Source organism: Orycteropus afer, unplaced genomic scaffold (genome assembly GCF_000298275.1).
Source record: "Orycteropus afer afer isolate SDZICR_OR568_19922 unplaced genomic scaffold, OryAfe1.0 scaffold00626, whole genome shotgun sequence".
In the NCBI taxonomy this organism is placed as follows: domain Eukaryota; kingdom Metazoa; phylum Chordata; class Mammalia; order Tubulidentata; family Orycteropodidae; genus Orycteropus; species Orycteropus afer.
In genome coordinates, this window is record NW_006922213.1 from 845,439 (window position 1) to 857,453 (window position 12,015).

At 37.9% G+C, this 12,015-nt stretch overlaps 1 protein-coding gene across 1 annotated transcript in view; it reads right to left on the bottom strand.

The window, feature by feature from the left end:
* Nucleotides 1–12,015, bottom strand: part of GRM5 (glutamate metabotropic receptor 5) — a 676,146-nt gene that overhangs the window by 246,239 nt on the left and 417,892 nt on the right. The window lies entirely within an intron of this gene.

The window sequence follows — 12,015 nt, forward strand, 5'->3', positions numbered from 1 at the left end:
CCTCAGAAGGAAGGTTGGGCATTCCTACTTCCGTAGTGATACTGCCTCGGAAACCCAAGGAGGGGTCGCTATGAGTCGGGGCCAACTCGATGGCAAATAACAACAACAACAACATGCTTTTGCAGTGGAATCGGCTCCTTGGTGGTTTTTGGGGATTCAAGATCTGGGCACAACACTCTTGATGCTGGGAATGCATGAATGAACAAGGCAAACACAGTCCCTTGCTTTATGGGAATTTTCCCCCTCATATCTCTGTTACTTCTCTCTCTCCCTAGGCTAGCATCTTCCAACATTTCCCAGTAGGAAATCAGTTCTGCATGCAGTATTGAATCTGTTTATCCTGGGCCTGTGCAATGTATATATAGCTTAACTTCCTTTTGCTATCATAAAGCTCTTCTCTATTTCACTTACTTTAAAATTTTCTTTTAATGTCTTGGGTTTCCCTCCCTATTTCTAATATCTGCATAAACTTATGATACGATATTAATAAAATATTGAGTACCCAAGTGGTTCCAATCTAAGAACATTTGAAACTATGTACATCAAGATAAGACAAGTAACACAACTACTTGAAATCTCAAAAGGAGTAGAATCTCTGAGGCTCACCTTCCTCCTCTGTTCATTGTGGGGTTTTGATAAGGGCAACAGTTCTCCATCTTGGCTGCTCCTTAAAATCATGGGAAACTGTGAAGACATAGAAGTGCTTGGGTTCCAATCCCCACACCCCATATTTAACTCATCTAGTATGGGAGCTCTGGTGGCAAAGTGCCTAAGGCATTTGACTGCTAACCACCAGACACTCCTTGCCACTCCTCAGAAGGAAGATTGGGCAATCTGCTTCTGTAGAGATACCACCTTGCAAACCCAAAGAGGGGTCACTATGAGTCGGATCCAGCCTGAGGGCAATGAGTTTGGAGTTTTTTTCAGCATGGGGCCCAGGTGTTAATATTTTAAAATCTCTCCAGGGGATTGTAAGCGCTGCCAGAGTGGAAAACCACTGATTAAATCATTTATCTGGGCCCCTTTTGGTTTTAGCATTCAGTAACATTTAAATGTAATCGTAGTAAGTATATGCTAAAAGTGTCACTGTTTTGAAGGCTCAAGTTTCCTGTCCTCCTACTTTGGTGGACAGTTGTGTGTGTGTGTGTGTGTGTGTGTGTGTGTGTGTGTATGTCCCATCAATATGGTGAAAGTTGTGACAGGCAATTAGGTGATGCTTTCTAAACTTTCCTGAATCAAGCATTTTATTTTCTCCATCCTCACTGCCACTAGACATCTAAGGAAACAGGCTTTCTCTCTGCCTCCTGCTAATCTCATCTCCGAAGTCATCATCCTCCACACACTTGCCAAGAATGATTAATCTTTTTTTTAAAAAAAGAGTTTGATCTGATCGTATCACTCTGTGTGTCACTCCCCTTCAATAACTGCTATTTCCCTTAGGATAACGGCAAGCTCCTAGAATGTTACACAGGAAACTGCCTTCCTCTTCCAGCTTATCTCATGACATCCACATGCATATACTCTCTGTATTTCAATTTTATTAAACCAATAGTGAATCTTTTTAAACACCATATGTCACTTTTTAAAGAACTTTAATATATTGATTTATTACAAAGCCTCATGACTCTACGAGTTAGGTATTATTTCCCATCTTACACATGAAAAAATCAAAACTCTGAGGGGTTCAATAACTTCCCAAAGACACATAGCTAAAATTTCATAAACCTGAGATTCAAAATCTGACTTTCTGGCTTCCTAACTATTATGTGTGACTATTCTCACATGTCCCATCAAAGTGCATTTTTCCTCCTATTTCAAATGCGCATCTTTCACCAGACCCTCAAATATTTATTAATATTTATGTTCCATTAAGATTCAGATTTATGACTTGATACAGTCCCTAAGCCTTACCATTCCTCATCCTACATCAGTGCCTTTCCTCTACTATAAACATACCCTATCTCAACATCTCTCTCTGTCCTGGCATTAATTGTACTATATAGTTATCTTCTTCTAAATATCTCCTCAAAGAGCAGTAAAACCCAATCTGTGAAATCCTTGAGGGCAGTGGATGTGTTTTTATTTCTATTGCTATATTCCATGACAGTGAGAGAAGTGATCCTGGCCTGGCTCCTCTTTTAGGTATTGTGATCATATAATGTATCTCGTAACTCAGTATATTTTTTAAAGTGAAAGGAGGCACTATCAACAATCATACTGGGTCATAGGCATACACCTAGTTGTATGGTCATCATATTCTTAGAACTGCTTTTCTTCTTTTAATGTAGTTTATTGAAATATAATTTAAGTACAGTGAAATACACAAAACTAAAGTGACACAGATCAATTCTTTCTTTCTTTCTTTCTTTTTTTTTTTCACAGTGTTCCCTCCTCTCCTGTCCCACCCCTGGCAACCAACAAAGTAAGTTTTCCTCCATATATAAACCTTTCCTTGACCCTCCACACCAATGAACTAATACTATATTTGTCCTTCTGTGATAGACTTACTTCACTCAGCATAATGTCCTCCAAGTTCATCCACGTTCTGCAGTGTTTTGCAGACTCTACATTATTCTTTGGTGCTGAAATCTTAGAGTTGTCCCTTGCCAGATATGTAATTATCAACAAGTATGAATTTGTTGCTGTCATTTTGTTATGTGCTTTCTCATGCCATTGATTTCTTTGTTCCATATAATTTTCTGGGCTGAGCTCATTTTTGTTTATGGATCTTATTATCACTTCCTTCATTGCTATTGTTTTTAGTATTTGCTAAATATTTGTGCTGGTCCTCTTTTTAGTTTCGATGTGAAGGTTTATCATTTTTCTTGAGGTTACCCTGTGATTTATAGTTTTCTTCCCAAGTTTAGAACAGTCCATTCTATCTTGCAGTTGTCTTGACTTCCCTACCATTTAGAAGGTCTCTACATAATTATTTCCCTCTTTTTGGTTTGTAGTTGTCTTCATTTGTCAACTGATGTCTTTTGTTCCCTGTTTACAATCTTGTATGCTTATTTACTTTGGATACTTCCATAACTGGATTGGTGTCTGGGTTATGTCATCATGTGTGTTAATGGCCAGTTGTTGTTTGCTGTTGTTGCTTCTCTGTTCAAAGGTCTCCCTTTAGCATCTCTTGTAAGGTTGGTGTGGTTTTAACAAATTCCCTTAATTTCTGCTTATCTGGAAATGTACTAATTTCACCATTATATTTGAGGGACAATTTTGATGGGTATATAATTCTTGATTGGAAATCTTTTTCTTTCAGGGTTTTATATATACTATCTTATTGTCTTCTCACCTGCATTGTTTCTGCCAAGAAATCTGAGCTTAGTCTTATTGGTTGCCTCATGTAGGTAACTTTTCATTTTTGCTGTGCTGCTTTCAGGATTCTTTCTTTGTCTTTAATTTTGGTGAGTTTGATGATGATATGTCTTAGTGATTTTCTTTTGGGGCCTATCCTGTTTGAGGTTCATTGGACTTCCTGAATGGATATATTCTCATCTTTTATCATATCAGAGAAATTCTCTTTCAAAAAAATCTTCCACTATTTTCTCTATTTTATTTGTCTCTTCCTGTTCTGGAATTCTGATTACATGTAGGTTACTCCTTTTGATGGTATCCCACATGAACCTTAGGCTTTCTTAATTTTGCTTTGATCTTTTTTTCTGATTGATCCATTTCCAAAGAAGTATTCAGGTATTTGCATTCAATCTCATTAATTTTTTCTTCCATTGATTGAATTCTGCTCCTTTGCTGATTAATGTGTTATCTATTTCTGAAAATTTAGTATTTGTCTTCTACTAGTCTTGTGGATTTCTGTAGATATTGTATTTTTTCTAACTTTTCATTTATTTTGTCATTTTGTTCTTGTATTGTCTTTTGAAATTGTTCTAGGTTTATCTCTGTGTTTTCCTTAATTTTTTCAGTGTTTTCCTTGATCTCTCTCTCAATTTATTGAAAGTACCTAAATATAATTACTTTGAATTCCTTATCTGGGAGTTTCAATGCTAGGTCTTTCTCAGGGATGTGTTTTGGGTCTGTATCATGGTCCCTTGTTTTTCCTGCTTTATCTTGCTTCTTTGTGTAGACTGTGATGCTCTGTTGTCTCCAAGACATTGTGAAATTTTTGTGTTTATATTTAATTGGTGATTGTATGTTAGAGTGACTTGCTTACAATTTTTGTTTTGTTTGTATGTTATCTATATAAGCAGGGTACTGTGCTGTGCTCCTCCATTCACTAGTCGGCAGCACTTATACACTTACCACCTGTCTCCTTTTCCATTGTATGCCTCACATATGTCTCTGCCATCTTTGGCCAATGCAGTCTATTCTTAGGTCTTGTTTTCATTCAGGTTCTTCCACTAGTTGATGCCTAACCCACTTCTGTATTCTTCCTTTCAAAGCTCAAGGCTCCAGGATTATCTTCTGTATCTCTGTCAATTGGTTTCTCTTTTCTTTGTTGAAGAGGGTCTGTGTAGTTTGTCTGCCTATTCCACCATCTTACTGGAAATCTAGAATGGCTTTTAAAGCAATTTCCCTTGTGTCTTAATGGCCAAATTATCTATAGAATAAAAGATACAGAAATTTATCAGCCTTTTAATAAATTCCTTTATTTTACAAGTAGGGTTATATAAATTCTATATGATAAAAGTGCTTACAAACTCCACCACATCTATACTTTTCACTTGCAGCTTCGTCTAAATTAAGAAGGAATAGTTGTGTGCAGAATTGGTACCTCATTAAAGGAAATGTCATTTAGCTAATGACGACAAATCCTTGGTGTTATTAAGAGAAAGTTGATGGAGTTGGTGATCTTGTAGTAAAGTTTATTGCTGACTGATGTAGTTTATAGATTGCAGTGTTTGAGGATCAATGAAGTAAAACTTTTCTCTTTCATTATCATTCCTGCTGAATGTGGGTAAGAAAATGATTCTACATTGTTTTGCTCACCTCTTTCTGGGTTTCTCAAGGACAGATGTATAATCTGGTCCTAGTTTAGTAATCACTGATTTCCAGCGCCTAACTGCCTGGCTTGACTCTCAGTTCTACTACTTGTTAGCTATGTGTTCTTGGTAATTTACTGAACTGTGCTTAAGGTTTATCATCTATAACATATTACTACTAATATCTACCTCCTATAGTTGTTATGTGGATTAAATAAATTAATACCTAAAAAAAAAAAAAAAATACTAACACCAGTGGCCTGACATTTGAAAGATTCTTTACAAATATGTCAAATAAATGAATGGGCAATGTCACTGTGAATATAAAGGCCATGCACATGTGTGAGGCCCTTTGCCATTCCCTGTTACATAAGGAAGAATCCCTGGGTGGTATAAACAGCTACTAACTAAATAGCTACTAACTGAAAATTTAGCAGTTCAAATCCATACAGAGGTGCCTTGAGAACAGCCTGAAGGTCTAATTCCAAAAGATTATAGCCGTTAACAACCCTACATAGTGTAATTCTACTATGAAATATATGAAGTCACCAAAAGTCAGAATCAACTCAATGATAATTTTTTAAAAACACTTATTCTTATTACGTGAAGGGCTATTATTTGGTTTAGTCTAGCCCCCTGTCCTCTTCTCCAATTACTTCTTGCATATCTGAAATCAGTTCATGTATCTTTCTCTGGATCTGGCTGAGTGTGTTGTTTATTGCTACAAATTCCTGTGTTGTAGTGGCTCCAGCAGATGGCATATTCCTAAGGTTTTGATTCAGGCTGAGGAAGAAAGAAGACTTTTAGGTCTCAAGCTTCAGCCATGTACAAATGGCACTATGGGCAATGAGCCAGTTAATAAAAAGTACTACCTTCCCTTCTTTGTGTATAAATTCTTCAGGATACTTTGGAGAAGATGGATGTTTGGCAATATAAAATTCGAACATTCTTTGTGCCTTTAACCAAATTACATATGGTATCATTAAAACACTACTCCTTTGCTGAACTGATAAAAGGAGGCAGAAAAACGTCAATTATTGGCAGATCAAGGGGAAGTCACTGCCAAACTTATCATCACCTTTGCTCATTGCAAAACATTTATAATTTCTCAGATTTTAGTCTTTATAAACTTCATGGCTATTAGATCTTATTTGAGGACCACTTGCAGTACTCTTTTCCAAAAGTTTGTTTCATATTTATTTCATATTTGAAAACTCAAATGCTTATATAGAAAGAAAATTGTATTATTATAAATGCCACAACTGGCAACAATAACTTGCCAAGTTGCCATAAATACAAGGTAGCTTAAAATAACTAAGACAAAAATAAAACTATGTTCTTCAATCTAACTAAATACTATTGCCTACCAACACTTTGAGCCCAAAGCCTGCTCTTTCCTTTATTACAAAGAGAACCTAGCAAGTGTTTCAAGTAAAAGCACACCAGGACCAAAGAGAGTCTTCTTGATGTAATCTAAAATATTGAACGAGGAAAAGGAATAACTTTGTCAATATGATATTCAATGTTTTCTAATGCTTTGTCTTTGAATCAATTTCTTGTAGATATCTCACATCTTGGGAAACATGCAGTAGATGTCAGAGAAATAGCATAAAGACTAAAGACTTTGAAGTTTGAGTGTTGAATTTAAACCATGACCCTGCTGTTTAACATGTTGTGTGACATTACAAATCATTTACCTTTTCTGGGCTTGCTTTCATTATTTAAGATTAACTCAACCACAGGAATTTAGTGATTATTACCAAAGACAGACAATGTATATAACAGCTGTGCCCCCCCCCCCCAACACACACACAGCCTGGCATATTGAAGATTCTCATTTAGGGTTGAGTAAATTATTTACTCTTTCAGAAATAATTTAAAGGTTTTTATGGGAAAGTTGGCTATTTCTATGTCCCGCTCCCAAATTTTAGAAGTGGATAAAGACTGTCTTTCCTAGCTCTAATGGACTTTTGAGAAACTCCCCCTGGTTCATACATAAAATCTTTTTTTTTTTTTTTTTTTGGTTTTCTTTAAAACAAGCATGTGCTAAGACTTTAACATGAACCAGAGACTAGTAGGAGCTGAGTTACAGAAATGAGTAACAGAATACCTGCCCTCAAAGACCTCTCAGTCTAATGAGAGAACAAGTAAACAGAATAATACTATAGTTCATCAATTCTAGTTTGTAGGTTTTTATTTTTCACATTTCTGTGAAATGTGTCTTATTGTGATGGCTTCTTATACATAATGCAAACATTAAGTACTGTTTTGGAAAGAAGTTCAGGATGCTCATGTGGCCATGAGAGAAACCTGCTCAAAGTACAACATGTTTAGTAATCTGGAAGAACCAGTAAGTACATCAAGGAAGGAGGTAGTGGCAGGAGCAAAGATGCAGTCACATATATATATTCAGGCCCCCATGAAGCTTATAGTGTGGCAACAGAATGGAGTGAGGATAAGGTAGAGATGGATCATAAGGCTAAAGGGTTAATTAGAGGTCAGGTCATATAAAGCCAGGTTTAGTGGTCTGCACTTTATTCAGTGAGCAATAAGAAATTCTTTAAGCAAGGATCTGCAAGATTAATAGATTTTCAGTAGTAATAGCTTTCACTGGGGCAGTTGAATGGAAGAAAATAAGCAAAAGCAGGACCAGAATGTGGCTGTGAATTCTTGGAAACTGAATCCATGCCCAGCTGTCAGGAGTGAAGTAACCAAGGCAATGCAGACATGAGGGCACCCAGTGTTATCCTGACTGAGTCAGAGCAAGAACTAGAATGCTGTGGGTGTGTACCTGGTGTTGGCAGGTTGGGTGATTTGCCTCAACTCACCCTAAGTCAATGGAAGCTGTATTTTCATGACCATTTCCGGGCAGGTTTGTGGTATTGGCATCATCCTCACGTGCCCTGAGGGCAAATTTAGCTGGGCTTTGTATGTGTGAATGCCCCATTATATTTGACTGTCTGAAAATCTCTCTCTTCAAAAACATTCACTGAACAAATGGGATCTGTTCTCAATAGGAAACAACTGTGCTGCTGGAGTTGGCAGGATGAAGTTGGAAAGAAACCAAATAACAGCTCTGCTGCCTACCAAACTGCCTCTTCCAAATTCCTGCTAAAGGCCCCTTTGGTTACCTCTCCTCTGCAAACCAGAGGAAAGTGCTGCTTGTTCACATTCACAACTCCAATTGCATCGAATTAAATTGCCCCAGGAGCTGAATTACCTCAGCTAATGTTTCTCTGTATTGTGGCACTCTGCAATCAAAAGGTTTCAAAAGGTTTCCCTAAAGACAGGCATTGTTCCTTCATCTGTTAAAAAGTAAGACACTCGCAAAGTTGTGATCCTGTTCACCACTGAAAGTGTTGTTTTTGGTTTCATAAAAGTGGTGGGAGGCAAGAACATATTGGCAACAAAGAAGAAAAAGGTCTAGAAAAGATTAGTTGCCAACATGTTTTTGAAAACGTTTAGTTGAGGTCCTTTCTGTTTTGGGGATCAGAAAGGAAACCCTTACTGAACAAGTTGCTAAGCCGGTGATTATGTCATCTGAACCTGGATTGCTAGGAAGAGCCTAGAGGAGTAGTAATAGTAGGAGAAAAATGCATTTAACACTGGCATTCTAATCAAATCATGGCTTTGGCATCTACTACTTGTGACATCTTGGACAAATCACTTAGTTCCTCAGAACTCAGTTTCTCCACTCTAACAGATTGAGGTGAAAATATAACATGGTTTTATAAATTGTTTTGCAAAATGTAATGAACTATTCGACTGTACAGGATCAACATTACTTGAGAAAATTTTGGAAAAATGATAAAAGGTCTTTTTGGCTTCTAGTTCCTAGTTAATTCAATGAGTACCATTGAAATCCACTATATGTGGAAAGTAGGTTTGTGTGTGTATGTGAGTTTGCAGGTGAGGAAGGATGTTAAGAAGATTTCCTGACAGAGGGGACAGAGTATGCAAAAACTCAAACCAAAACCCACTGCTATCAAATCAATTCCAACTCATTGTGAACCTATAGGACAGAGTAGAACTGCTCCATTGAGTTTCCAAGGCTTTAAATCTTTACAGAAGCAGACTGCCTCATCTTTCTGCCATGGAGTGGCTGGTGGATTCAAACTGCTGAACTTTTGATCATCAGCCCAATGCTTTAACCACAACGCTACCACAACTCTTTCAGAATATGCAAAGGCCCTGTACAGTTCAGTGGCAGGAGCACTGAAGAATAAGGTAGAAAATTAGATTACTGAAGGTGATTTGGAGCCAGGCACACCAATCATTTTCTGCCATGTAAGTCCAGGGTGCTGGCTAAGTCCCAGTAGGGAACAGATGTGACATTCAAATTAGAATAATTTGAAAAAGTCAAGTAATGTTAATAAAAAGGAGTCCTTAGAAAGGTGTGTGTAGGGTGTGGTGGAACCTCAGTGATAGTGTGATACCCAGATACTAGTAACACTGAAGTCTACTTATCAACCCAGGAGCAAAAGGAGGGAGAAGTGACCTTGTACAAACCCAGGAATAGAGAAGGCTGAGTGGAAGGGGCTATACAGGAGATCTTAGGCATGAGATCCAGCCAGTTCAAGATAACTCCACAAAAAGGGAGCTAACCCAAGGAATACATACTGTGACCTCACTCTTCTCCCTCCCTAATAATTCCTGCTGGTGCCTCCCACTGGCTCAATGCTACTGAGGCCAAAAGCAAAGAGTCCACTAACACTAACGCAGTTCAGGAGAGTTGGCTTCTAGATGCCTTGGGCAAGGTGAAGGGGAGAGTGGTTCTGGAGCAGCAAATGGAATGGACACTCCTTGTAAAGGAATATATCTTATTCTTTCGGTAGTGAGGAACTTTCAACAACAGAATCCTTTGCCTCCTAGCTCTCATGATTTTCTGGCCGACACGTACTTCATTTCATATGCTTTGGATTCTAATTGCTTGGGCTCACAACCTAGAGGTACCACAAGTTAGCTGAATGACCGTAGACAAGTTATCTAATCTCTCAGATTCTCAGTTACTCATCTATAAAATAGCAATGATAATACTGATTTATGATTAGGCTGATTGAATGGATTCAATAAGATAATACATTTAAAGCATTTAGAACAGTGTATGGCAAATAGTGCAGGTCTGGTGGCATAGTGCCTAAGGCATTTGACTGCTCACCAGAAGGCTGGTGGCTCAAACCCAGTAGCCCCTCCTCGAAAGGAAAGTTGGGCAATCTACTTCCATAGTGATACTGCCTTAGTAACCCAAGGAGGGGTTGCTATGAGTTGGGTCTGACTCAATGGCACGTAACAACAACAAATGACAAATAGAACACACTCAAAAGTACTGGTTCTCCTAATTCACATTATTGCCATTTCAAAGAATAAGGAGCTGATATTTAAAGACCATTCTAAAAATCACCACCCTTGACTGTTAACCAGAAGCCTGGCAGTTCAAACCCACCAGCCACTCCTCAGAAGGAAGGTTGGGCAATCCTACTTCCATAGTGATACTGCCTCGGAAACCCAAGGAGGGGTCGCTATGAGTCAGGTCCGACTCATCAGCATATAACAACAACAACAACAGTCAATGGTGGAACTGAATGAGATTCTACCATTTGCACCAATTCTAATAATGTCAATCAACATTATCCTGACTACCCCTCTAGACTGTGAATTGCCTGAAGACAAGGATTATGTCTTCATTTTGCATCCCAAGAACCCATCATAGCATGCAATTTTTGCTCAATAAATGTTTGATGAATGAGTATATAAAGCACAATGACAGAAGGTACAGAAGTAAGTACTGGAAGAGGGCTTCCTTTGCACTCCTAAATTCTCTCTTGTCCTGTATAAATAATTCTATAAATAAAATATACCTTGGCTTCTTCAAGAAGGAACTTCAATTTAATAATAAATTGTGAGCAATTCACTTATCATGTGACTGCTCTGAGATGCATTAATTTGGTTTGAATATCTGACTCACCATTTCTGAAGACCCCATGTGCCATCTCATGTATACCTTGGAAGCTGACATTCTCTGTAGTTTGCACAAACTCATTAGAGCCAATATTCCCTGCAGCTCAGAATTTTTGTTATTGTTTGGTAGAAGAATGATGCATTTTTCAATTAATGTTTTTAATGGTAACATTAAAGGTTTTTTTTTTTTTTGTTTTTTTAATCCATTTCATATGGCATTGGAAGTACATGGACAGCCTGGGGCTTTTCTCAGAGGAAGTAGAGGGTATAAGTGTGAAATCCAAGTTGTGATCTTAATGACTTGCATGAGAAGTAAAGTGGAAGTAAATGATAACAGTGATAACTTAGAATATCATCTTAGGGTTAGGATAGTCTTCAAATGAGTTCTTTTCACAGATTGATACAATAAATCTATAGGGAATACTCTAGGAGTCAGAAGACCTAGTCCTTAGCATTAATAGAAGATTTTAAAAAGAATTGCCCAGGGAATCACCTTGAACCCATGTTGTGTCAGAGTAAAACTGTGCTCTTTAGGGTTTCCAATGGCTAACTTTTCAGCAGCAGATCATCAGGACTTTCTCCCAAGGCACCTCTGGGTGGACTCGTACTTATAAGCTTTCAGTGATCAGCTGAGGGTATTAACCTTTGGCACCACCCAGGGTTGTTGTGGGGGACCAACAATTTGATTCAGAATCATAAAGGCCTATGTGACAGAGAACTGCTCCATAGGTTTTCTAAACTGTAATCTTTACAGAAGGGGATCACCAGGTTTTTCTTCCATGAAGTTACAGGGTGGGTGGGTTCAAACTACCCATCTTTTGGTTAGCAGCTGAGAACTTAACTTCTGTCCCCCAGGGCTCCATCCACCAAGGGTCATATGTGTCAGTTTCACTGCTTATAAAATGAGAATAATAACTTGCCTTGCCACTATCTCAGGAATGTCAACCATTAAATTTAGATCCAAGTTTATCTGTGAATAGACTGTAAATATAAAATAAAGATCCATGCAAAAAAAACAAGTTATAAACTGGAGATCCATTTGCAGAAAAATGAAACAAGATCTGTACCTCACACCACACACAAAAACAAACTCCAGATGGATCAAAGACTTAAATGT